Genomic DNA, 20,351 nt, shown 5'->3' with positions numbered 1-20,351 from the left:
AAACAAGGGAGAAGTTAAAATTGCGAAAGAACTGAACGTACCTTTTCCAGTAATGAAATTATGATTTCCATAAACGATTTTCCTAGCTACATTACAGTACACATCCTCTTGTATGAAATTACAGGTTATCACAATTAATCAAATTTCATTTCGTATCAAGATGGCAGCTTACAACAACGCCGCTAATTACAATTCCACTGCGATCCTACTCACGGCAATTCTCCGTCAGGAGTAGTCAGTTCACTGTACATGCAATGTTCCACATACGATCCACAGAGTTTTTATATTACCAGTCAGAGATAATTTGTCTCTTGCTGTTATAAGGAGTCTTTGAGTGATATAAATTACTTTCGAGGAGGACCAAAGAAATCCCTGAAATATATATCTGCATTCTTTCCTGATTCGCGATATTCGGAACACAGCAATGGAAGATCATAATAAATTCGGGTCTTCCCATTAGGGAGCCTTATTCCTGAGTGAAACCATGGGAAACCTCGAAATACAGACTCTCAACAACCTTCACTCATTCGCGGTGTTTGGATAAGGAGGATATTGAAATTTTGAAAATTAGCATGTACAAATCACCTTAGGTGTTTTAAAACGTTAACCAATTTCGTTTGATCAAGCGCGTGAATGTTCATATTACTAATAGAGAATAAACTACAGCTTGTCTGTTTAAAATAGTTCAGTGAACAACAATAACAATCTGTTGACTTGAATAGACGGATTCGTTGAAGGTTGATGGAGTTGGTTGACAGATGGGTACTGGATGCTGACTGGAACTGTTGGAGATGGATGCAAGACGAATCCTGCAGGAACCAGGTTGTAGAGGAGTTCCCATTTCTCTACAACATCACGGCACCGGACAGGACCAATAGGCGACATGAAACAATTTCAAACACTGCATCAATCGGAGATCTTTACTTTATACACTGCAAAAGAGCGGGTTAGTAGCATATTTCTTCATCGCATCCTTCATGAATTCAGTAGGTTCGGAAGAGGTATGATCCACTGCAGTGCCCAATGTATAGAGATACATTTTATCTATTTTAAATAAGTCACGAGTCTTGCCGCTGTTCTTTGGACTTCCTCAATGTCTTGAATCAGACCCAACTGATAAGGGTCCCATACAAATGAACAATACTCTAAGACTGGACGAAGTAAAGTAATGTAAGCAATTTCCTTTGTTGAAAGACTGCATCGCTTCAGGATTCTACCAATAAACCGCAATCTAGAGTTCGCCTTACCCGATACTGGTGTAATCTGATCGTTCCATTTGAGATCATTTTGAATAGTCACACCCAGATACTTGACGGATGTTACCGCTTCCAAAGACTGGACATTTATTTTGTACTCTTACATTAATGTGCATTTTCGCTTTGTTAAACGCAGTAGGTTACACTTACTAATACTGGGAGATAACTAAGAGTCACTACACCAAGCATTTATTTTCCGCAAATCCTCATTGATTTGTTCACAGCTTTCAAGTGATACTACTTTCCTCTAGACTACAGCATCATCGGCAAACAGTCTAATGCCGCTGTCAATACCATCAATCAGATCGTTTATGTAAATTGTAAAAAGCAGCGGACCTAGTACGCTGCCCTGGGGCACACCGAATGTTACTCTTGTTTCTGTTGAAGTCTTCCCATTCAGGACGACATACTGCTCTCCGTCTGTTAGAACACTATCTATACAACCGTATATGTCATCGGATAGACCGTAAACGCGCACTTTGTGGAGCAAGCGACAGTGCGGAATTGAGTCGAACGCCTTTCGAAAGTCGAGAAATATGGCATCAACGTGGGAGCCGGTATCTAGAGCCTGTTGTGTATCATGAACAAAGAGAACCAGCTGTATCTCGCATGACCGCCATTCCTAAAACCGTCCTGGTTTCTGCAGATGAGCTTCTGAGAGTCTAGAATGGTCATTATGTCTCAACACAAAATATGTTCCATGATTCTACAACAAATCGATGTCAGTGAAATTGGCCGGTAATTATGTGCATCATATTTTCTACCCTTTTTATAGATTTCTATGACCTGAGCCTTCTTCCAGTCCTGTGGAACTTTCTGTTGTTCCAGTGACCTCTGATACATGATGGATAAGAATGGTGCTATATTTGTAGCATAGTCAACGTAAAATCTTACGGGGATACCGTCTGGGCCAGATACCTCCCTGGCGACTAAGGATATTTAATGTTTTACAATCCCAGGTACACTAAACACTATGTCAGCCATCCTTGCGTTTGTTCGATAATTCAAAGGGGGAATGGTGCTGCACTCCTCTACCTTCAACGGGTTTTTGAAAGCTTGGTTTAGAATTTCGGCCTTCTGTTTATCATCATCCGTTACATTACCCGTACTGTCAGCAAGAGAAGGTATTTAACTATTAGTAGCGTTCATAGATTTTACTTAGGACCAAACTTCTTTGAGTTTAGTTTTAGAATCTACAGATAAAATATTTCTTTCAAATTCGTTAAAAGAATCTCTCATTGACCTCTTGACAGCTGCTTTAGTTTGGCATAATTTCTGTTCGTCAGCGGGGATGTAACTAAGTTTAAAATGACTGTGCAAAATTCTGTGCATTCTCAGCAACTTCCTAATTTTTTTGGGGAACTAAGGTGGATCCTTTCACTCCCCAACATTTTTGTTAAGCACATATTTCTCTATCAGGTGGTGGCCAATATTTTTAAATTCCGACCAATGATGCTCAATGTCTTTGTGTTCTGCGGTGAATGCTGGGAGCTAACTACGAAGATATTCATTAATTATTCTTTTTTTTTTTTTTTAACTTCCACTGACAGAAGCCACAACGACATTATGGTCGCTAATACCTTCTTTTAACTTCCTCAAAAAGATCAGTTCTGTTTGTCGCCAAGATATCTAATATGTTCCCATCTCGAGTTGGTTTTCTAACCAATTGCTCAATGTTGTATGTTGAGAGCGCTCCTAGAATAACTTCACACGAGTCTTTGATTCTGCCCCCTGTGATAAACAGGTAATTTTCCCACTCAATGAACGCCAGATTAAAGTCTTCAACTATAACTAATGGATAATTTAGAAATGGTTCAAGTGGCTCTAAGCACTATGGGACTTAACATCTGAGGTCATCAGTCCCCTGTACTTAAAACTACTTAAACCTAACTAACCTAGGGACATCACACACATCCTTGTCCGAGGCAGGATTCGAACCTGCGACCGTAGCAGCGGCGGTGTTCCGGACTGAAGCGCCTAGAACCGCTCGGCCACAGCGGCCGGCATAATTGCGATATTTATTTCCTATGTACTCAAGACGTTCCCTGAAACGTTCTGCGACGTTTGTTGCGGATGCTGGTGGTCTATAAAAACTTCTAATACAATTGTCACTCCTTGTCTATAAAAACATTCTAATTCAAAGGTCACTTCTTGTCTGATTGACAGCTTTATCCAGACTATATCACAGTCCAACCCAGTATAGATCTCAACTGCGTTTAAACATGTTTTAACTGCAATGAACTCACCACCTCCCATAGCATCAGTCCTATCCTTCCGAAACATTGTCCAATCCGAGTTCAAAAAATTTCACTGCTATTTATGTCTGGTCTCAACCAGCTTTTGGTACCTAATACAATATTGGCAGTACTACTGTTTATTTCGGAGAGTAACTCGGGGATCTTGCTACAGACACTTCGACAAATTACTAACATGAGCTCTATCATATTTAAATCCTTTGGAATGGCCTGTTTAGGCGAACTAACTATTTTTACAGTTAGTACATCCACATCAGTGTCATGAAATAGTAATTTTTCAGCCCAACAGTTTGTTTCCCATGGGGAGGAACCTAATCTAAAAAAACCATGTACACGCCACAAGTACTGTGCTAACCATGTACCTGCTTCCTGTGTGTAGTGCACCTCTAATCTATTGAGGGGCTTCCTATAACCCTTCATCTCATAGCGTAGGTCGAGGAATCTACAACCATTCTCGTCACAGAGTCGACATAGCCTCTAGTTTAGATTCTCCACTCGACTCCAAACCAGAGGACCATGGTCCACCCTGGAAATCGTCAACTTGGCTTCCACTACTCGAGAGATGGAGGCCACCTTCGCCAATTTAGCCAGCCGTCTAAAGGACCCAAGGATTCCTCGGAACCCAAACAACTGGCATCGTTTGTGCCGACATGTGCAACAATCTACAGCTGGCAGCAGCCCGCACTCTCGATAGCCACCGGAAGAGCGTCTTCCACATCCCGGACAAGGCTCCGCAGCAAGCACACCGAGTGAACGTTGGACTTGTTTCCCGCCCTAGCCGCTATGTTCCTGAGGGGCTCCATGACCCGCCTAACATTGGAGCTCCGAATAACTAACAAACCCCTATCCCCATGTACCTGTCCATACCTTGCTGAAGGAGCGGCCACTATCCTGGCAGAAGGTACGTTCTCATCCGGCTCAGTCTCCGCCCCCCTCCTCAGCATCAGATAGCACACTGAATCTATTAGCAAAGTGCATGGGATTTGGCAGGAGCCTGCATCCTCCATGCAACCTTCGCCTTGGGGCTCGAGACCTCGACACAGTCCGCCACGCACACTGAGCTGAGAGTGGACCGGTCGGCTCAGTCGCGCCTGAGGTCGGCTCAGTGACAGAGAGCTGGGACATCCCCCCCCCCCCGCCCCCCCGCCCTTGCACATCTAGTACAGCACCTCATGGTGGCACTCTGGAGCCTGGAGCCTGGAGCCTGCCTGTTGACTATGTCCAACAAAGCTTCCAGCTGCATTTGGACAGTGTCAGTCCCTATCCATGATGTGATTTACTATAAGAAACTTAAGGAAAACTAGTGCAACACAAGGTTAACAGCTACACTATAGTTGGCAGAAAGGACACCCAACAAGAAAAATAATAAAATGTATGGTAGATGCGAGATCTGGTGCTTATTTTCCCGCTAGGGGCTATCTAGTGAATACTAAAGAAAAAAACAGTGACCTACAGTAAACTTCTAGGGGCTACCTAGTGAATACTATTAAAGAATTAAACAGAAACGTTTACGTACACGCGAAAATGACCTAATAAAGCTATAAAAACTGCTACCTTCAATCTATCGAGCGTAAATGACACTAATAAACTTAAATACCGAGTATTGTACACTGACAGATGCAGGTACAAAACAAAATAGCCAACAATAAGAGTTCCGAATGCAAAGCACAAACACGAACTCTACTTTATAGGAACCGATGGGCTTACAGTACAAGATCACTAAAGCCCACAACAAGTTAAGGAATTTAAGCAGACGCGAGGTGAGTTTTAGCTTTCTGCTATCTAAACCGCATGTAAGGAGGACTCAGAAGTTATATTATAACACTGATTTACTTAGATATTGTACTGTAGCACCAATTTACCACTATTTTACCTTTGCTTAACTGTTAACGCTCGCAGGTTGCGCTGGTCAAACGTATACAAGTAAGGTTAGAATTCGTTGTCAGTATTACGTTTCCTAATAAAACGTATAGAAACTGCTGCCTTCAACGTATCTAGTCTAAATGACACTAATAAACGTAAATCCCGAGTGTTGTACACCGACTTGATCGATAGTTCCGCGTATTTAACGTCAGTTAAAGATGTAAACAAACGTTTCCGCACACGCGAAACTGTCCTAAACAGAAACTTCGCTTTTCCTATTCAGATGCAAATAAAAACTGAAACCTTCAATTTATCAAGTTTATCTGACACTAATGACGTAAATACTATAGAAATACTATAGAATATAAAGCAAAAATAATTAATTACTAGCTAAATTAGTTATCTCGTAACACAGCAATCGGAAAGCGCTCGCAGCCGGCGTCAGGGCACCATTCGGGATTTTATCTACCCATTCACTTCTTTTTTTTCTTCTAAACATCAGTTCAGCAGGCGTGAATTTGATTGGGGAGTGAAGTAAGTTGTTCATAATTTTCGCAAATTCTTGCAGATATTCTACTCACGCAGTCTGCCTAGCGTGACAATAAGTTGTCATGAATCTATTTAATTCGCAGAATACAGGCTTAATTGGATTAGCTTCAGGAAGATAGTGTGAAGCTAGCACCTGTTTTATCCACGGTTGTGTTAAAGCGATTCTCCACTTGTAACAAGTAAAATTCGACACATTATCTGACAAAAGCGCTTCAGGCTTTCCAACCTTTGGAAAATAGTCATTAACTGACCTGTTTATGTTTGGGCGATTCGTGGTTGTCTTCAACAAATAATGTTTTACATAGTAAAAATGTCTAAAAATGCCGCTGTATATATTTAACTCCTCCTCTAGACCGGCGTAATGGACCAGAAAGGTCGACTGATACTAAGGCAAGTGGTTTTTCCGGAAGAACTGAATGGAGCACGTCCCTTCGTCCTCGGTTGTTGGGCTCCGCTTTCTGACGTAGTACAGTTTGCTTTAACTCATGCTGCACTTTTCTACAGACGTTGAGAAAATAACAGTTGGTATTTTGCTTTGCTGCACATTCGAGTACATCAAAGTGTCCCCATGCATAATGGGTATGCCATATTAACTTTCTTTCGCACTCCTGTGTTATACACACACACCAATTGTTCACATATTCATCTCTTCTATAGAATAAGACATTATTCACCAGTCTGTACAACTGATCAGTTCTCAGTTGATCTGGTTGCCCTAGTTTTTTCGAATCTGACTCCAACATGTGTCTACTTGTTGAAGAGTGGCCATATCTTTACACAACTTTAAGTAATGTCCTCGATGTTGGTCTTCCATAAGCAACACTGGGAACTCAGATGATTCTTCATCGTCGCATAGTTCTGGCGTCAAACCTTCTGGCACAAGTGATAAGGCTTCAGCAATAATATTATCACGACCACTTATGTGAACTATCTGAAAGTTATATTCTTGCAAAGCAGGGGTCCACAGGGCTAACCTTGCATGCAGCAGTTTAGAAGTTTGCAGAAAACTCAGAGACTGACGGTCACAATAAACGGTGTTCTTGATCCATATAAATAATAACGACTTTTTTTTAAATGCCCAGATCACTGCTAGTGCCTCATACTCTGTAGTTGCATAGGCTCTTTCAAAATTCGGCATTACTCGACATGCAAATGTAATTGGACAGAAGGTTAGCTCACCATCTATGATCCTAGTTTGAAACAAACACGCACCTAACCCAACATCTGATGAATCCATTAATAATCCAAATTCCAGTGATATATCAAGGTGGAAGAAGGTAGACGAGTTCACAAGTGCGTTTTTAATGTTATTGTACGTTTGTGACATTCATTGGTCCATACACAGGACACCTTCTTTTGGAGCAGATTTAACAGTAGTTCAGCATTCATGGATTGATCAGGAATAAATCTGCAGAAGAATGAAGCTAAACCCAGAAATCCTTTCAGCTGCATTTCATCCCTTGGTAGTGCAAAGTTCTTGATCACACTAATTTTCGCTTCATCTAGAAGAATTCCTTTCACATCTACACTCCTGGAAATGGAAAAAAGAACACATTGACACCGGTGTGTCAGACCCACCATACTTGCTCCGGACACTGCGAGAGGGCTGTACAAGCAATGATCACACGCACGGCACAGCGGACACACCAGGAACCGCGGTGTTGGCCGTCGAATGGCGCTAGCTGCGCAGCATTTGTGCACCGCCGCCGTCAGTGTCAGCCAGTTTGCCGTGGCATACGGAGCTCCATCGCAGTCTTTAACACTGGTAGCATGCCGCGACAGCGTGGACGTGAACCGTATGTGCAGCTGACGGACTTTGAGCGAGGGCGTATAGTGGGCATGCGGGAGGCCGGGTGGACGTACCGCCGCATTGCTCAACACGTGGGGCGTGAGGTCTCCACAGTACATCGATGTTGTCGCCAGTGGTCGGCGGAAGGTGCACATGCCCGTCGACCGGGGACCGGACCGCAGCGACGCACGGATGCACGCCAAGACCGTAGGATCCTACGCAGTGCCGTAGGGGACCGCACCTCCACTTCCCAGCAAATTAGGGACACTGTTGCTCCTGGGGTATCGGCGAGGACCATTCGCAACCGTCTCCATGAAGCTGGGCTACGGTCCCGCACACCGTTAGGCCGTCTTCCGCTCACGCCCCAACATCGTGCAGCCCGCCTCCAGTGGTGTCGCGACAGGCGTGAATGGAGGGACGAATGGAGACGTGTCGTCTTCAGCGATGAGAGTCGCTTCTTCCTTGGTGCCAATGATGGTCGTATGCGTGTTTGGCGCCGTGCAGGTGAGCGCCACAATCAGGACTGCATACGACCGAGGCACACAGGGCCAACACCCGGCATCGTGGTGTGGGGAGCGATCTCCTACACTGGCCGTACACCACTGGTGATCGTCGAGGGGACACTGAATAGTGCACGGTACATCCAAACCGTCATCGAACCCATCGTTCTACCATTCCTAGACCGGCAAGGGAACTTGCTGTTCCAACAGGACAATGCACGTCCGCATGTATCCCGTGCCACCCAACGTGCTCTAGAAGGTGTAAGTCAACTACCCTGGCCAGCAAGATCTCCGGATCTGTCCCCCATTGAGCATGTTTGGGACTGGATGAAGCGTCGTCTCACGCGGTCTGCACGTCCAGCACGAACGCTGGTCCAACTGAGGCGCCAGGTGGAAATGGCATGGCAAGCCGTTCCACAGGACTACATCCAGCATCTCTACGATCGTCTCCATGGGAGAATAGCAGCCTGCATTGCTGCGAAAGGTGGATATACACTGTACTCGTGCCGACATTGTGCATGCTCTGTTGCCTGTGTCTATGTGCCTGTGGTTCTGTCAGTGTGATCATGTGATGTATCTGACCCCAGGAATGTGTCAATAAAGTTTCCCCTTCCTGGGACAATGAATTCACGGTGTTCTTATTTCAATTTCCAGGAGTGTATAAGATGTCCAAAAGGCCTAATTCTTTCTAAGAGAAAATGAGACATTTGCAAGTTGGCTGTGGCGCCTGCAACTCTGAATATAGCCAAGACTCTTGTTAGTACTGCGATACGTTCATCCCAGATGTTAGTGGCTATTAATAGATCAATCACAATCATAGGAATCCACCTTCTTAACGCAAGTTCCAGAAAATAATCCAATGCAGAAATGAAAATTCCTAAGCTAATATTCAATCAAAATTGCTCCTGCCAGCGTAAACAAATGTAGTATATTTTCTAGATACCTCATAGAGCTTTATTTGCCAGCACAAATAACCAAAGGCACATTGAATATTCAAGCCATAGAGTTTCTGGAAGAGTTAATAACTATTTTCCAGATGAGTCCTCACAGGAAGAACAATTTTATCTCATGTGCATCTACGACCAGTCTCACGTTTATTCTGGGCTTAGGAAACATGAGCAATGGCCTGCAGTATGGAGTAGTCGTTGGTTTTATCAGATCCCACTATAGCATCGATTTATTTCCTCTTCTACAGGTTCCTGAAGAGGCCAGGCGACCAGATAGAAGCCATGATGGTAAGTCCTGTGTAGAATAACATCAAGATATATATCCTTTGATGATTCTGGGTTTTTCTTAAAAAACAACAATGAGATAATAGGAGACCTGATAATTGTTTGTTCTGTTCGTCAGTGAGGTACACTGTTTCCTTTGATTTCTTGATTACGTGATTGAAAATGTTGACACCTTCATTGCGTTCAGGGAAAACATTGTTCGGCGTTTATTATTTGTGATGATCAACCTTATGAAGGCAGCACGTCAGTATTTCTCATGTACTCCTTCTTTGCTTATCGAGTCACCCACTACGAAAGCACCGTTGATCCAAAATTTCGCTTTCTCCGCTGAGAGGTCAATGCTTCCATCCCTCTGTTGTATGCCACTAATGCCCACGATACAGTCCACTATCAATTTTTCAACAATTAGGAATGCGCATGTAGTTGCTGCATTTTCCAAATTCAGTTTCAGTTGTGTCTACATCCTGACGCTTGTGGATCTAATTGCGTCTGCATCCGGATGCTTTTGGATTTTGTACTCATTGCTCCTGTAATTCTACGGTTCTCCACTGACAAAAGTTGTAGTTTTGCTTTGTGCAAAAGCTTTTTGAACAAAGCGCTTGATATCACATTAGTCAAAGCTCCTATGTCTAATGTTAGACAGTGATGGAGTTCCTTCAACTATAGCAAGGATTTCTGACAATGGCACGAAACGATAAACCCTGTCACCCTGATAAATACCCTCACACAATTCCTCCGATAATTTCTTCCCATCGTTATACCGTAGAACCTGGGATTACTGGTTGTAGCCCCTATTTTAATCCCATACCATGTCTCTGGGCCACGAGGTGGTCACGATTAGATTGTTTGATGCGCATCACTGCCACTATTTTCGCCACCTGTTAGCTCCGTAATTGCTGGCGTCTGCAGGTGCCAGTCTCCTGTCATTGATTGCGACTGATTCTGTTGTTGCTGTTGCGGAAAGTTGTTGTACCAAAACTGGCCACTTGATGGTTATTAGTTATTGGGTTGGACAGGATTGTACCTCTGATCGCCTCTATTACATTTGTTTCTGGCCAGTCGGTAGCCTCTACCATTTCCATTTTCACTGTTGTTCTTCCAACTACTGTTTGGGTTACCATTTGGTACATTGCTTTTATTTGCTTTACCCATGTGATTGGTTCTTTGTCCATTACTGCCATTTCCCTGGACACTGGGTGAGTGATTGACACTATTATACCTATTATTCTACCCTGGCGTGGACTTCAGGTCTTTTTGAATCAGGTCGATCAAATGTAACAAAGATAAAAATTCGTACAAATTTTCGTCTGGTACATTAACCAGCTGATTTCTAATACTGACTGGTAATCTAGCATTTAATGTTCTCAATATATTCTGTTGTGGTAATGCATCGTCCCAGTAGCGACTTTTATTAAGATATTTTTCGAAGTACTTTCTTAACGCCCCTTGCTTGACTGAGAATTGCTGAGGATAAAATACTTCTTGGCGGAACCTTTGTTGAATTCTACGCGACCAGTATGTTGCTAAGAATACCTGTTCAAATTCATCGTTAAGTCCGACAAGATTCGCATTCGTCGGTTGCCGACAGTGCACCTTCGCTCCTGAATATAACCTGATTCAAAGCTCGTCTTCTGTGTATGAGTCTAGTTGCTTGGCAAAGCTCACTTGAAGCTTCTCACGAACACTACGGGATGTACCGTCCTCTTATCGGGATTAAATATCTGAAATTTCCGATACTTGAGCATTTTATCTTCGATAGTAGGTGTAGAATATCAGTACTGGCTCTTAGCGTCTTTTTGTGGACTATATTGGGGATTATAGTATAGCGAATACACGTTTGGATTTCCGAAGCTGGAAGTTTGTTGTCGTGGTGCTTCATATAACTTTCCTGAAGCTCGCCCCTCGAAACTCTTGAAGCTTTCCTTTGGTCATCTTATTAGAGTGCTCGGCTTTCTCCTTCCAAACTCGGAACCTAGTTGAGTCTTCACCTCTTCTAATCCTTTCTTAAAGAAATTCTCTTCTGGCTATTCATCTGGGAGATAAGGATGAGACAGCAGATTTTACTCCATTTCTTATTGCCTGATTCAGCTACCGCTCTTTCGCCCTTGCCCGGTTATCGATGTCCTCCGAAAAGTAACGCTAAGCTGTACCCCAAAATTTTCTTTGACTCTTTCTGTCCTGAGGAAATATCCTGTTCTGTTTTGCAGAGGCCAGCAACCGTTTCTTCTATCTGATTCTGTCGATACATAACTTCACTGATAGTATCAAAAAATGACTCTGAGTACTATGGGACTTAACTTCTAAGGTCATCAGTCCCCTAGAACATAGACTACTTAAACCTAACTAACCTAAGGACATCACACACATCCATGCCCGAGGCAGGTTTCTATCCTACGGCCGTAGCGGTCGCGTGGTTCCAGATTGTAGCGCCTAGAACTGCTGGGCCACCCCTGCCGGCCACTGATAGTATCACCTATCTGTTCGATCTCTATTGGAAATTTATCTTGAGACTGTCCCAATTCTAGTAACTCATTCGATATGGCCTCTTGCTATCTGATAAGACAGCTATCATCTCTTGCACTTCGTTTTGGTTTTGCATGATCAGCGGAATTAAGCGAACCTGTGTCCGGATTTTACACAGCGCTTGTGCCATCTTATCGACTTGAATTTTCATATCTTTTTGCTCCTGTGCCACGTTTTACTGTGCTTCTGTCATGGTTGACTGCGCTTGCTCTATATGAGACATATTATGAGATAGCAAACTAAGCTTATGCGTAGTTACAGCGAGGGGGGCAATCGCGGGGGCTGGGAATCTAGCCAGATCCTGCGCGGCGGCTATGGGGTTGTCTGTAGCGTCCGACGTGTTGGCTGACTGCATTTCGCTTTCTTGTTCCACTTACATTTTATCAAATGGTTCAAATGGCTCTGAGCACTATGGGACTTAACATCTATGTTCATCAGTCCCCTAGAACTTAGAACTACTTAAACCTAACTAACCTAAGGACAGCACACAACACCCAGTCATCACGAGGCAGAGAAAATCCCTGACCCCGCCGGGAATCGAACCCGGGAACCCGGGCGCGGGATGCGAGAACGCTACCGCACAACCACGAGCTGCGGACACTTGCATTTTAAACTGCGCGTGAGTTAAAAGCATGAAATGCTGCCAACAGTTCCGTAAACTCTACTTTTCTGATTAACACGCTCAATAAATGTAGTCACTATTTCACACGCAATTAAAATATCGTAGCACTTCACAAACTACCGCTATAGAAGAGACGAGGTACTGGCAGAAGTAAAGCTGTGAGGGCGGGGCGTGAGTCGTGCTTGGGTAGCTCAGTCGGCCGGCACGGTAGCTCAGCGTGTTCAGTCAGAGTGCCGGTTGGCCTCTGTAATAAAAAAAACTGAGTGGAAGGATCAACTAAACGAACCTGAATGGATGTCATTGTGACGTCCGCAACGACCAACAAGGCAAAGGTCACGAGTTCGGGTCTCGGCCCTGCACACAGTTTTAATCTGCCAGGAATTTTCATACCGCTATAGAAGTTTGTTTACAGAATGACATCGAAAATGTAAACACTACCACAACCAAGATGGTGGCATAAAACATACAGAAAGATAATTGATTAGAGGCCTTGACTTTATATGTTGTCTTCCGTAGAGCTTCTGGTCTGAAATTCGCATGTGACGGACCTGCGTAATCTGCACCCAATGTCGTTCCGTTGTGGCATGAAACAGATGCACGCGAATATTGCACACAGAGTCCTGGCCTAAACGGTAGCTAATGTAACTTCTCTCCCCCTGAAACTGAAGTTAAATTAACGTGACTGAATAATATCTAGTTACTTGAATGGAAACTTTTGGGCGAGAGAAGTTACTTCCCCAACATTTTTACGTAATTATCTCCCACTCTTGCAGGTATAAAACAAATTAATGTACCTGCAATAAAACCTCTGTGGTTCTGCAGAATTCCGGCAATCGTTGACGATGCAAATTGTTAAAGAGCCCCTCACCACGGGGTCTCCAGACTCTAATCCGAACATCGTGGTAGTTATAACGGATCTTTTACGTTGGGATAAATTTATTTTATTTTTTTAGATGTTTTCGTTAAATAGCTGAATAAATTGTAATTAGGAATAATTTAATTGAGCAGAGTAGAGAAGATAAAGTCAAAGAGATGTTCATTGCGCAGACATTGTCGTAATGTAACGTCATTGCGTTGTTCGGTTGTTAAAACAAGTCGTTTGTGTTCCGTTCTGCTGTTCGGTCATGCGCGTATCTGAAAGGAATTAATTCGGGGACTATAATAAACTTTCACATAATAGTTACGATTCGATGTTCCGACAAAAGGGGTTAACGTCAGTGTTAATTTGAATTGTGGGCGACAGGATTTGTTTTGGCAGATACGTGAAAACGGACGTAACGAAAGTTGTTCGCATATCATCCTTGAACGTGACTTTTTATTTAATTAACGACTGCGGGCTCATTAAAAGCTATTATCTCATGATTAAGATGAATCCCTCTTTCCTCCTAGATAGTGATCATTCATTAACATTTACGTCATCAGAAAAAGGATTATTAATAAAAGTGATGTTAAATGGCAATTACGTGTTATTCCGTTAGTGTGGAACCGACGTAATATCTCTGAAATGACATTGATATATAATTTGTGTTAAATACTGAACTGAAATAGGAAGTAAATTGAAATTAGTGAACATTTGATACTGAGCCTACAGAAGCAGAAGCGCTGAAGGTTTCTCTTCTCTAAAATGGCAAAATAGGTACGAACTTTAACTCAATAGTCGACATTATGTATTGCAAAGACATTAGCATTTCATACATATTTTAACGACGCACTGTTAAACAAAGGAACGTTGAGTCTCTGTACGAGTAATAAAATTAAATCTAAAAACATAATTTATAACAGCGAACTCCGCTTTAACAAACTGTATTGCGTGTCGTCATCGGGCAATAACTGCTCAAACCTGGAGACTTGTGTGGTGAAATTAGAAGTCGGGCATATAAAACAAACTTAAAAATCCATTCAAGCTACAGTGGAGTCGGTACAACACGACGTGTTATATAGTGCATGCACAATCGGGAATCGAAGGTAGAACCAACGTCGTTCCATTCGCTTGTCCATATCCGTCGTTTATCGCACCATTGCCGGGGGTAAACGCCTTTCAACGCAGCAGTGGACTCCTTGAGACAGTCCCCTCTGCTGCAAACGACGTCCAGTGGTACTCGCGCACACTTCTTGTTACGCAAAAGACCTCATTTGTTGTGATATGGTTCGTGATGCGGCAGAGCGATCCATCACTGCTATGCGCGCAATACCCCTGCCATCACGTGTTGTGGTGCAACGAGGTGAGTGGAATCGGTCCCGTCGGTCATCGTTCCCTGCTGCATCGAACGACTACAGATCCGCTTCACAGCTGCTTGGTTCCGTCCGACACGATCTCCGATTTCTCTACAGGATAATCCACAATTCCTGCAGGCAAGTATTGTTTCTCAGTCGAAAGACGAAACGTGTTCGAAAGACGCTCGCTGTCTTTTTACGAGGCATACTGAAGCTACTGCACTAATGAACAGATGTAGTATATCCACACGCCGTCTGTTCCCTCTTTATATATCGCTTACAGGAGCGCTACTAGCGCTCGTGATGTGCGCCTGCACTGTAATGATAATCACGTGCGTCTCTCGTCGCCGGTAACGCATGATGCAAATTTTATCTGATTAGGAAGCTTGCTTCAGTTCATTGCGTCTTGGGTGGCCAGCAATGTATCTATCTGGGTTAGAAAAAAGGTCCTCGACTAAACGCTAAGCATAGTCATTAGCAACAGCAGCGCATTTTCATGTCGTCAGTTCTTGTTCAATTTTTTTAGCGTCCAGTGGTAACGTTGATATTCTGTGTAACGTTGTATTTAGATATGCCATCTTATAACGCGCTGTATGACTTGAAGAAGCGGTAATAACAAATATCTGTATTATCTATTTCCTAAATATGCCGAAAGTATGCTTACTGTTTTGTTTCTTAATTTTATATCTGTAGTCGATATTGGTAAGCTATCATTATCGATGATCAACAAAGTAGACGCATGATTGTTGCCAAGATTTGTCACAAGTTTATGTATCGACTAGATCCTTAGATGATGAGCATAGAGAAAGCAGACGAAAATTTAATTCTGTGGGTACTGGAATTCAGTAATAATATAAAGAGGTGACGGAAAACAAAGCGTGGGTGAAAGGAATGAAAAGGGAAGTTGCCTGATAGAATTTCACACAGAGTATAATTTAATTGTTGCTAAAACTTGGTTTATGAATCATGAGGTAAATTTGTATACGTGGAAGAACCCCAGAGATAACGCAAGGTTGCTGAAAGAATATGTAATTGTATGACGATGATTACAAAACCAGATTTTAAGCTGCAAAATATATCCAGGGCCAGATGAGGAATGAGACGTCCACGTCTCATAACAGAACAGAAGGTCGGAGGCTGGCCGCTCTATGAAACAGGAGAGGTGGCAATAACTTATTGCCTATGAACTACAGATTAAAGCCAAAGAAATTTGAGAAAACTAAGAAATTAAGGAAAACGGGACTGAAAAAACTGAAAGAACCAGAGGTTGTTGAGAATCGCAATGGGACCTTTATTCAAAGCCTGAAAGGAAAAAGGAAAGGAATACAATAGAAAATGAAGGCAGCAGATGGTCAGGTATGCAAAAAGATGAGGCGCAGTAGAAATCCTTGGATGGTATGGGATACTGAATTTAAATGACGGAAGGAGAAAGTGTAAAAATAAAGCAGGGACCACGGAATAGAGACGTATAATAAATATGACTGAAATGGCGTAGCATGAACGGTTAAAAAACAAATGTAAATCTCTAAAAGTAGTATGACTAGCGGAAAGACAGACTTTTCGAGAAAAGTGATGCACCTGTATGAAAAATCAATAGTTAAGACTGCAAGCCATTACGAAGAAAGGAAAGTCGGAACATCAGAAGAACCATGCACAGAGAAGGACAATACGAAGGAATTAAATTAAAAGACATAAGTATGGAAACCGAAGGAGAAGTAAGTGAGGATGTAAAGGAAGACACAACACTGGGAGAAGGGTTCGGCAGAGCAGTGGTGATCTGTTTCTTCTTGGGAGAACATTCCATTAGCTGCGAGAGATATATGAGTCAGATGAAATGAAATATTTCAAGAAGACTCCAGTTCCAAAGAATGCAAGTTCTGACCATTATAAATATTACCAAACTATCAATGACGTAAGGGGTGGCTGCAAAATACCTATGCGAATTATTTACAGAGTGGAAAGATTCCTAAAACCCGACCTCGGGGAAGATCCGGATTCTGGAAAAATGTAAGAACACGCAACTCATCCTAAAAGTTAAGTTGAAGAAAGACAAACCTACATTCACAGTACTTCTAGAGTTAAAGCGTTTGTTTTGACTGGAGTGCTTCGCTTGAAATTATGAAGGGATACAACAAGGGATGCGAAAGTTTATCTGCAATTTGTAGGTAAACCAGATTGTAGCTGTAAGTTTCATACAGCACGAAAGGGATGCAGCGGTTGAGAAGATAGTGAGATAGGTTTCCAATTTGTCCCAGATTTTGTTAAGTCTGCATGTTGAAAACCAATAAAAGAAACCAAAGGGACGTTTGGAAAGGTATTAAAGGTCAGCGAGAAGAAACAATAACTTTGAAGCTTGCCGATTTAATTGCAATTCTAACAGGAACGCAAAATACTTCGAAAATCAATTGAACGGAATTGATAGTGTCTTGGAGAGAAGTTATAAGATGGACATCAGTAAAAGTGAAACAAGGGTAATTGAATGTGGTCGAATTAAATTCGACAATGCTGTAGGAATTAGATCACTAAATAAGACACGAATAGCAGTAAATAGTTTCCTATTGGGGCAGCAAAATAACTTGTTATGGTTAAAATAGAGAGGATAACAAACTGCAGACTGACAGTAGCAAGAAAAGTGTGTCTAAAAGAGGAGAGTGTTAAAATGTGATATATATTCAAGCGTTAACATGTCTGTTCTGAAGGTATTCGTCTCAAGTGAAACATTGCATGGAAGTGAAATTTGGACAATAAACAGTTTGGACAAGAGAAGAATAGAAACTTTTCAGATGTGGCACTACAGAAGATTACTGAAAATTATATATTACATGGGTAGATTGAGTAATTAATGAAGAGATACTGAATATATTTGAGGAGAAAGGTGTATACGCCACACTGGGACTGAAAGAAGGGATAAGAGTATAGAAGACATCCTATGGCATCAGGTGGTGGAGTAAGTATGTACGTAATATAAGAATGATTGAGGTGGAGCAAGGATTCACCATAGTAAGCAGGTGTACCTGGATGCCGGTTCCATCAGTTATGCAATGACGAAGAGTCCTGTCCAGAATGGCATGGAGAGCTGCATCAAACCAGACCTCAGACTGAAGACCGCAACAGTTGCTGTTTCAGTTTTTAAGTCTGTAGCTATCTTCCGTCTGAAGTCAATAGTTCTTTCTTCGTCTGCAAAGCACACATTACTTTGATATAGATGTAGTGAAAGATTGTTACGTAGCATTGACCATATGGTGGACTTTCATGTCTGAAATACCTCTCAAGCAAACAGAGAAGACAGGTAGGTTTAAAGGATCTTCTATATCATTCTAGTATTCTATCCAATTCTATCCATATCTGTTGCCTGAGCTAACAAGTAATCAGACTGAAGTCATGTCGACCATTTGCAAGATTTCCAGACGAACGTAGACATCATAGTGTGTTTTATTTATGACTGATACACTCTCATGAACAAAATATGACAAAAATCTGTGCCAAACGTAGGCCATAGCTAGGACCACCATTTATTATAAAAATTACGAATATTGGAATAACTAACTGTCCTATATGTGATATTTACATTAGATTTTGTTAGTTTTACCACGTCGTTCACTTGAAATATTGTTTTTATCCATATGACGTCATTATACTTAATTCTGGAACAATTACACCAACATCAATCGACGTAGCTTATGTTACCTTCTTTTCAAAACGTTGTTATTTAATAAAAGTTTAGAGCCTTGGAATCAGTTTCGCATATTTGTGAGAAACAGTTGTACTCCACCTAGTGACATTTCTGCACTTTAATCCCATTATGAGACACTTAAGTTTTCAGTCTGAAGATTTCAGTAAAAACCATACGGCGGTCGTGCTGCTATGGTATTGGTAATGAAGCCGTAAGTATACAGTCTAACATTAGCACTGACTTAACGACTTAAGGTTTGAATCCGCACATTGTAATATGCTATTAGACAGCAGACTGCCACATGGAAATGATGTGACTAAATACAACAAGTATAAGGCTTTATAAAAATTTAAACTTAATATGAACAATATTTCCCACGTAGGTTTGATTCACTTTTCTTTCTAAATATTATAGTATGATGCAGTAAACAATATACAATGACGTAATAAAGTAATTAATCGCGTTTATTAGTCGACTGGAATGTTCCAACCATAAGCGTTAGCCACTGGTTATGTGTTCTGCTATCGCACATCTTACTGGTACGTGGTCTGCTCCAGGTCAGACGTTCTAGGCGCCTCACTGACATGACAATGCTAATGTGTAAAAGATACCACCAGATGTACGTGTACGAATCAAACATAGTGTTTTGTGGCAAGTAATGTGCCATACGATTGTACAGACACTTCTAATTCAGTCACTCGTATACAGCCACTAGAAGAGTGCATAAAACTACGCTCGTGTACCACAAATATTTACATCCCTGACGGAATCTCATATACTAGATGCCACGAGACGCCGGATATTTCTTTACCAACAGTTCTGAGCAGACAACATTACTTTTAACACTACCAATCATCTGAAACAACGAAACGCGCCTTATCACCTTTCGTAACATTTGTGGCCCACCACAACCTATATTAAGTCTTTATCTAAATGCCTGTCTCCCAGTTATCTGAGTGTGCCACTTGTTTGCTACGTATTCCAGATTTAAAAAACATTTGCTAGCGTCACTCTCAGTCACCATACAAAGTATGACGAATTGCTCTGGGAAGTTACGCAGTGATTCTGACTTCCGAGGCTTTAGGAGTTGTATGTTAGTAGTCCTGACTAATGTTGAATATCGCTCGCAGTTTCCGTTCCATATCAGACGGAAAAGTTGCCTATACTTCATCTTCAGATATGTCAGGAAAATGAAGCAACGGTACATCTGATTAGGCTTGATGAAGATAACAAACGCTATTTTCGTTTCTTCTTGATAGAAGAATCTCTTTGCTTTTTAAAAGCTTGTGGGTGAACATTCTTTCGGCGAATGTTTTGTAGCTAATTCCGCAGACTATTAATGAAGTCAAAAGAGTTGATGATATTAATATCTTTGGAAAAACAAGAACAAGAATGTTCTTTACGGTATTGTTAGTTGAGAGATCGTTCATCTGCGTCCAGATCGTACAAGAATGTCCAACATAATCCTAGAGAGGAGGAAACGGTAATGCAGTTTCCAGTCTCATTTATTTAATATAGTTCCATATTTTCAACTTTACCATATCTCCTTGAGGAGGGCCACAATTTTACAAAGAGTAGATGTTGTTCAAAACAATGTGACCTACAACAGACGAACTACAGAGCGCTATAGCGTGTACGAATTCGATATCATTTCTAAGCCGCGGTTTTACGCATGCGCCGTGCGAATAATGAAATATGTATACCACTGACTTGCGTGAGTGATCACAGTGTCTTTCTTACTCAAAAAGTGCCAATCAATCAAGCTGTGACTATAGACAGAATGTATGGTGGCACGGTTAGTTCTACTCCGCAACTGACCATCATATGAATCACATTTTTCCAATAGTGATGTATGTGATAAAATGCTTCGTCTGG

Source organism: Schistocerca nitens, chromosome 8 (assembly GCF_023898315.1).
Source record: "Schistocerca nitens isolate TAMUIC-IGC-003100 chromosome 8, iqSchNite1.1, whole genome shotgun sequence".
NCBI lineage: Eukaryota > Metazoa > Arthropoda > Insecta > Orthoptera > Acrididae > Schistocerca > Schistocerca nitens.
Note: the sequence above shows the minus strand (reverse complement) of the source record.